The 7500-nt window shown below is 45.2% G+C and overlaps 1 protein-coding gene across 1 annotated transcript in view; it reads left to right on the top strand.

Moving 5' to 3' along the window:
- LOC311358667 (receptor tyrosine-protein kinase erbB-4-like) overlaps nt 1-7500 on the top strand; it is a 200688-nt gene that overhangs the window by 180902 nt on the left and 12286 nt on the right. The window lies entirely within an intron of this gene.

The raw sequence follows: 7500 nt of genomic DNA, 5'->3' as shown, positions 1-7500 counted from the left end.
CCAGAGTTGTGAGAAAAAGCTAATCAATGAAATCATGATGCGCAGCCCCTTCATGTTTTCTTTTTCTCTGTGTTCTTTTTTACGCCTCGATTGTTGTTTCTTTAATACAATTAGTTGTCAAAGTCTTACCTTGTTTTGTGCTCAATGGGAGGACTCGTGTAGCTCAGGCCAAGTCGGCCTTACTCAATGTTTTTATTGTGGTTTTACCGCCTGTTGCTCATTGTTGAGTGCAGTCTTATAGGGCTCTGTACAGATTGTTTCCTGCAAATGAGGTTTTTCATAGGTATTACTAGACGTGGCTTTGGCTTACAGATGATTCACGGCAAAAAAGAAGAAAAATCAAAAAAGCCTTTTGTAACGCATAATACCGACACGTTCTATGGAAGATTAGGGCGGTGACCCTCGCGCTAATCCAATCTTGCTCTGGAGCGCCGTGACTGCAACGCCAAAACCGTTTGCATTCAACCCCCCCTGTTCGCTATGCCCTGAGCTGTTCTGCTGCTGCCATGAAATTTAACCTCAACACATCAACAACAACAACAGCAGCAACAGCGACAAAAAAAAACAGGATTTACAGCCGGTGGGTTGAAATGCTCACGGCCGATGGTCTGCGGGGATCAGTCCTGCTCGCGCTCACCATCACGCAACACCCTGTCCCCCCGCCCTCCCCCACCACCACCACCCTTGAATTGGTTGTGGCGTCATCCAAGTCCAAAGGAGGGCGTCTGAACACCTCGACCGGGTGCCATTGTTGGGGGTGTTATCAGGCATGTGGCAGGGCCTTACCCTCTCCCGGAGGAGCAGGGACGGCAGACACTGGGGCCTGCTGGCTCAAGAACTCATACTGTGGAGTCATAACAAGCACCATTTACACACACACACGCACGCACGCACGCGCACACACACACACACACACACACACACACACACACACACACACACACACACACACACACACACACACACACACACACACACGCGCACACACACAAACATACACTCACGCACACAGAAACCTATTCTCCTCCCACACCAGTATGATACACAAGCAAAATAAATAACAAACATCACACACACACATACAGACACACAGACTGTAATGTCACGGTGCGTCACTGAATAAAGCAAACTCAGAATATGTAATCGGTGTCTGGCAAGGAGGCGATAGACAAATAGAAATGGATGCGAGGGGTCGCAGGGCAAAATTGAGGAAGGATAAGAAAAGGAAGAATCCAGTATTGTAAACTGTAGTTGTTGATCAAGAACAGAAAGATAAGGAGAACGGAGGAGAGGTGGGAGATAACGCTTGTGTTTTTGTCAAACCTTAATTTGGACAAGGTCAACCAGATTGAAATCAAATCACTTTTGAAACGCAACCTGGCGAGTGACAAAGCCACGTGGATGTCAAACACAAAACACAAAACGGTAGCAGGACATGAATACTGAACCACTAGGCTAATAGGCTACCCTAGCATGCTCAGACACGGACAGAGACACACTACCAAATGTGGAACACCACAAATCACTTTCGGTTTGTGGATGTGTGTCTTGAGTGTCTGAGTGCTTGTGTGTGTGTGTGTTTGTGTGTGTTCAAAGCCCACATTACTGCATTCCAAAGGGAGACCTGTTAGGATTGCTGAGCTGCCCACTTTCTGCCACAGATCAATCGCGGGCCGGGGCTAATGTCTCTCATTACGCCGCACTGCAATCACCCCGATGTCGTCGTGCTAATTATGACCATCATCATTATTATTATCCTTTCTACATTACAGTTCATTACTTGTGCACTCGCAAGATCTTAAGGATGTGTGTGTGAGTGTGTATGTGTGTGTGTCCATGTGCTGAGGCCAATAAAGGACAAATCAACTGCCATATTCCGTTCATTTCTGGGCGAGATGTGTTTCGTTCCCGAAATGTTTCCCTCCTTGTTTCCCCACATTCCCCTCCATTGAAGGTTTCTGTGTGCTGACAAGGCATCACCAGACGCTCCAAGAGATGATGCTTCCAGGCCCGGCCAATTGAGCAGTTAATTGGTGTGGATGAAAAGCCACCCTCCTACCCCTCCTACACCACCTCCCCCACCCCCCCTCTCCCTCCCTCTCCCCCAACTCCAAAAAAAACACCCTCTCTCCCTAGTGATTATCAGTGGGGAGGAAGCTCGACCAATAGAGTGGTGGCAAAGTTAAGCATCGGATGAAATGGAAGCACATAAGAGAGGAGAATTTATCGTGTTTATTTTAAAGAAAGGAAAAGTGCCTTATCCAGAAGTTTATCCACTTTATTATACAGCCAGCCACACTCTAATTGTGTAGTCCCCATAGTGTAGCTGTACAAAATATCTGTACACTATTACAAGGCACATTGCCTGTGTAAAGCACCCGTGTGTGTGTGTGTGTGTGTGTGTGTGTGTGTGTGTGTGTGTGTGTGTGTGTGTGTGTGTGTGTGTGTGTGTGTGTGTGTGTGTGTGTGTGTGTGTGTGTGTGTGTGTGCGCTTTGAAAGTGGTGCTGGGTCGACAGCGACTCTGTCAAGATAATAGCAAACAAAAAAAGGAAAGCACCCCAGGCAAAGATACACAGTCAAACACAGAGACACACACAAACAAATACTCTCACACACATACACGCACAAACACACACACACACACACACACACACACACAGCGTCAAACACACAGGCAAACAGACAGACACAAACACACACACACACACACACACACACACACACACAGACAGACACACAGGGGAGTGTGGTGCCACTGGTAAGGCTTAGTGTTCAAACACAGAGCAGCACAATGTCCAAGAGACACCGACAGAAGGCACAGTCGCACCTAATAAAAGCCCACAATGTCTGCTTCTGATGCGCCATTATTTTCAATTAGTGTTACATGGAGCCTCGCGGCTAATGCTCAGCCACCTGCTGCCAAGGAGACAAGGATTTGAGACAAAAGATGGGTTGTTTTGATTTATTTTTGCAATAGTTCTTTCGGGGAAAGAAAAACAGAGAATACAAAACAAGGTTACAGGGTTGTGTTGACTTCCAACAAGTGAGAAATAAGTTTCCCGAAACAACGCATCCAAAAGATTGTTTGAACAACTGATTTCATTTCCAGTAGAAACATTGACTTTACATGTAATGACGTGTCTAATGTTGAAGTTGCCTGTGTCATAATGAGGATGGTGCGCACACAACAGGGCCATTTTAGTGCTTGTTTCAGTGTGTGCGTGCGTGCGTTCACTCTTAGATGCATTGAGCAGCATTTTACATTGACTTGCATTCTCTTTATGGGTCCAGGCAGTGTTTAAACCGGTGACCCTGAGACTTAATCAAAGTGCCAAACAATGACTGCTACGGCTTTACTACTACCTGACCATCACACACACGCACACACACTGATGATACACCAGTCTCCCATTTCCAACAATAAAAATTAAGCATGCCAGTATACTTGTAAATAAACAACCTGAATTAAGACATTTATAGGCTTGTACTCCAACCACTAAAGTCAAGTCCAATTGTATATGAACAGCCCTTAATCACACCGTCTTAATTTACCGTCTCAAAGGGCTTCTCAGGCCACCCTTTAGGACAACCACCTCTAACCCTACACCCGCTAAAGGGCAACAACTCCCCTAATTATCAAGGAAGGTTCACGGAAAGAGGGAAAAAAACAAGAAACAAAGACTTAAAAGAATGAGATTTGTAGGATTGGAGAGCCTCCAACCCCAGCCAAGAAAAGAGAGCCTAAGAGAGAAGAGAAAGTGAAACCAAATCAGAGAGAGCGAGGATAACAGAATAGTCAGGGGACAGGGGACAAAACACCCACTTTGCCAAGTACATTACAATGTCCATCTGGTGCCCCCTTCCTCCATCATGCTCACACCCACATACGTGTACACACACGTACACACAGGTGCCAGACATCCCAGAGTGCCCTTCCAGTACAAGGTCGTGTTGTCAGCGTATGTTACGGCTCGCTCACCTGTTTCCAGGGTGGCTGGCGGCCGCCGGCCACCGTGGCCGGAGCTGGCACGGAGCGCACAGCTGGCGCGGTGCAGCCACTCTGCAGGGGTGAACACACACCACAGGGGTGTGTGTGTGTGTGTGTGTGTGTGTCTTTACAATGACCTAAACTCTTGGAGAGTGTTTGTGGGTCTGTGTGCTTGTGCGCACTTGCATGTGAGTGTGTGTGTGGCTTTACATTGACCTCTTCTCAAGAGTGTGTGTGTGCGTGTGTGTCTGCGTGTGTGCATGCATGTTTGTGGCTTTACAATGACCATCTCAGCATGAGTTTCTTTGTCTGCTTATGTACTTGTATTTTTCTTTGTTTTCTGTGTGTGTGTGTGTGTGTGTGTGTGTGTGTGTGTGTGTGTGTGTGTGTGTGTGTGTGTGTGTGTGTGTGTGTGTGTGTGTGTGTGTGTGTGTGTGTGTGTGTGTGTGTGTGTGTGTGCCATAGCATGTGCACAACATGTGTGGGGTTAAATGTCTCCTGTGTGTTAGGCGAATAGTGATTGGCATGAGTGTATTGTCTAAACTCTTAATATGTGGACTATTCTTTTATTTTGATGGCTAGACGATAAGGGGCAGAAATGGTAGGAAGAAAAAATTAAGGGAAGGACAAACGAGCAAGGGGGTGGGGGTGACAGTTAAGAATGGTTTCCATGTTTCCGTTTGGTCAGACATGGCTGTCACCTTGGAGGTCACGATGGGATTAACGAAGATACGTCTGCCCACAAACTGTATCCCTGTATCAAGAAAGATGGTCCCGAGGCGTTCAGAAGTAAAAAGCCCCTCTCATACGCCACCCTTACACCCTCCCCCATTCTGAATTCCATGACCCCCTCCCCCCTTCCCCTCTCCCACCCAGACGGGGTTGGGTGCTCCTCTTGCCAGTCGAGGTGTGACGGACAAGCCACTGTCGAGTGTTCGTCCTTGACAGCCTCCTTCACATGCAGACCAGCACCCCCACTTCCTCTCGCTCTCTCTTGCTCTCTCTCCATCTCTATCTCTCTCTCTCTCTCACTCACACTCTGTTGCCCGGTGTCCTTTCCTATGCTCCTCGTTAATTTTTTTTCTTATTCCTTTGTTCTCCTTTCACCGTTCTTCATTGACTTCAATTAAACCATTAGTACGTCCTTCTTTCTGTCTGTCACTCTCTCCATCCCTCTCCATTTCTTTCTCTTCAGCTCTATTTTCTTCCACTTATATCTCTCTCCCTCCCCCTCACCATCCTCCCCCTCTCTCAGCAGGCGGTTAGGTTAGAGGTCAGGCCTCATACATTCATTCATAGGATGTGATGGCATGAAGGGTTTTCACAATATTAGCTTAACTGTGTGCCTTCTCTGGGGTGGAGAAACCCACTAGAGCAGCACAATTTCACTCTTTTTTCCCGTGCTCTGAATATATTTTTATTTTTTGCAATGCAGTATGTTTTTATTTAATAAAATTGTCACTATCTCAAAATGGCAGCGCGACTATTATGAAATGATGAGAATATACCTAGGAAACGGAGAACGCTGCTTATTTTTCTGTATTTTAGTCCCTGAAAAAAATGTCCATAAATTTAACAATGTGGAAATTGTGTGTTAGGACATCGCTAGTCTTGCAAAGCCAGCCATCCACTTACAAGATTATATATCTCTGGTGAAATAGTAGGTTATGTGTTGAGGAATGAGGAAAGAGTGACGATACATTAGACAGTAGAGTAGCATTATGGAGACCTGAGCACAGGCAGACTTTCTGTTTAACATGATATATTATTTCCAGATAAGGATGCTTCTTTCATCTGCTAAACGATTGCTAAACGCTTGTTATGCAAAATGCACTGTCCAGACCTCCCTCAGACCCTTTGGAGGTTAGGGAGATAAGATCTGGTTCTGTAATGCTGACAGTCTTCGGCCCATATAGTCGGGGCTAAAGAGTAAAGGATTGTTTGTGCTGGCCTCGCTCTTTGCAAAGTGCATTATCACTCTATTGCTACAAATTGCTCGCAAGTCCCCAAACTGGAAACCTCTTAACTAATGCTTGCAAAAGCAATGCACACATCTTTTATCACCTCCGTATATTTTCCTACTAAACGTTGTATTGCCCTATATGAAAACATGTCCAGCCCCTAGTGTGTCATCTATTTAAATACATACAATATATCAATACGTGTTTATCCATTCACAGCCCTTCTTTTGTGCTTCTTTCTGTCTTTCCATGCTTGCGGTCCTGTATGTGCGTACACACGAGAGAGAGAGAGAGAGAGAGAGAGAGAGAGAGAGAGAGAGAGAGAGAGAGAGAGAGAGAGAGAGAGAGAGAGAGAGAGAGAGAGAGAGAGAGAGAGAGAGAGAGAGAGAGAGAGCCAACCAGAGGGAGAGGCAGAGGGTTGGTTGTTGCCCACTCCTCTCCACCACAGTGCAAACTCTATTAGGCATTCATCAGAGGGAATAAATGGATATGGACAAGCGTTCCCCCATGTGGCCACTAACCCAATCTGGGAGCAGCAAACTGTTCCTCTCCAACATGGCGTTGGTTAAATGCAGGCAGATGCGAGAGAGCAAAATGAAATGAACGTCTCCCGCTTTTCTTTTTTGTATTTATTGTCATTATGATTATTGCGTTATCGTTTTCCCCTTCCTCTCTCTTCCTGGACCTCTTTCACCCTCTCTGTCATTTTGATTCAATTGCCATCGTTCATCGGAGGTGCATAACCTTCCATGCCACACCCGTTGGGGTATTATATACCACACATAAATCTATGCTGCAAACGGTTGCCGTCAGAAGTAATGGTGCCATGATATCACATTACATTCAAATGGATTGGTTTATTTGCATTATGATAATAATGTGTGAATAATCGTGAATGAGTTACAGTAAATCAACACCCTTTCGTATTTACATTTTAATTGAAGGGAAATTTTGAGTTTGAGCAGGATGAATAGTGCTTATCAAGGCTACTACCTCTTACCCCGCTAGGCAAGGGACATTTGATTTGGCATGCACATCATGTGGAGGTCAAGCTTTGGACCAGCATATCTGCACGTTCAAATAGACTCTGAATGATTCATTTTAAGATTTTATTTCATTTTAATGGCTCATACCTTTTTCAACTCGGGAAGATCAATGGTCCATAAGAAAGAGCAAAGGGGACTTTTAGAACCATCCACTTCAAAAAATCACTCTGAAATGCTTGAAACTGACCGGTAGCAATGTATTATCCGACAAACACTAGAAACTAGAAATGATAAAACTGAATTTAAATGTTTTATTTGTTTTAACATTCAACCATTATACAGATAAATATATGTTTGCACAATTAAATCAAAGTGGGGCTGTATACCAACACTCATCACTTATCACCAAAAACGATGACAATCTTGACGGGCTGCATTCCTAAAGCCTGCATGAATTCCTAGCAGGAGAAACCTCTGAAATATGGATGCTTGGTGGGACCATTGGAGCAGAGGTACCGCTATTGATGGGGGTTCCACGTCTCACCCAATGACCTTGAGAGAAAT

Source organism: Micromesistius poutassou (genome assembly GCF_964030765.1).
Source record: "Micromesistius poutassou genome assembly, chromosome: 14".
Classification (NCBI taxonomy): Eukaryota; Metazoa; Chordata; class Actinopteri; order Gadiformes; family Gadidae; genus Micromesistius; species Micromesistius poutassou.
Note: the sequence above shows the minus strand (reverse complement) of the source record. Positions and strands in the feature narration are given on the sequence as shown.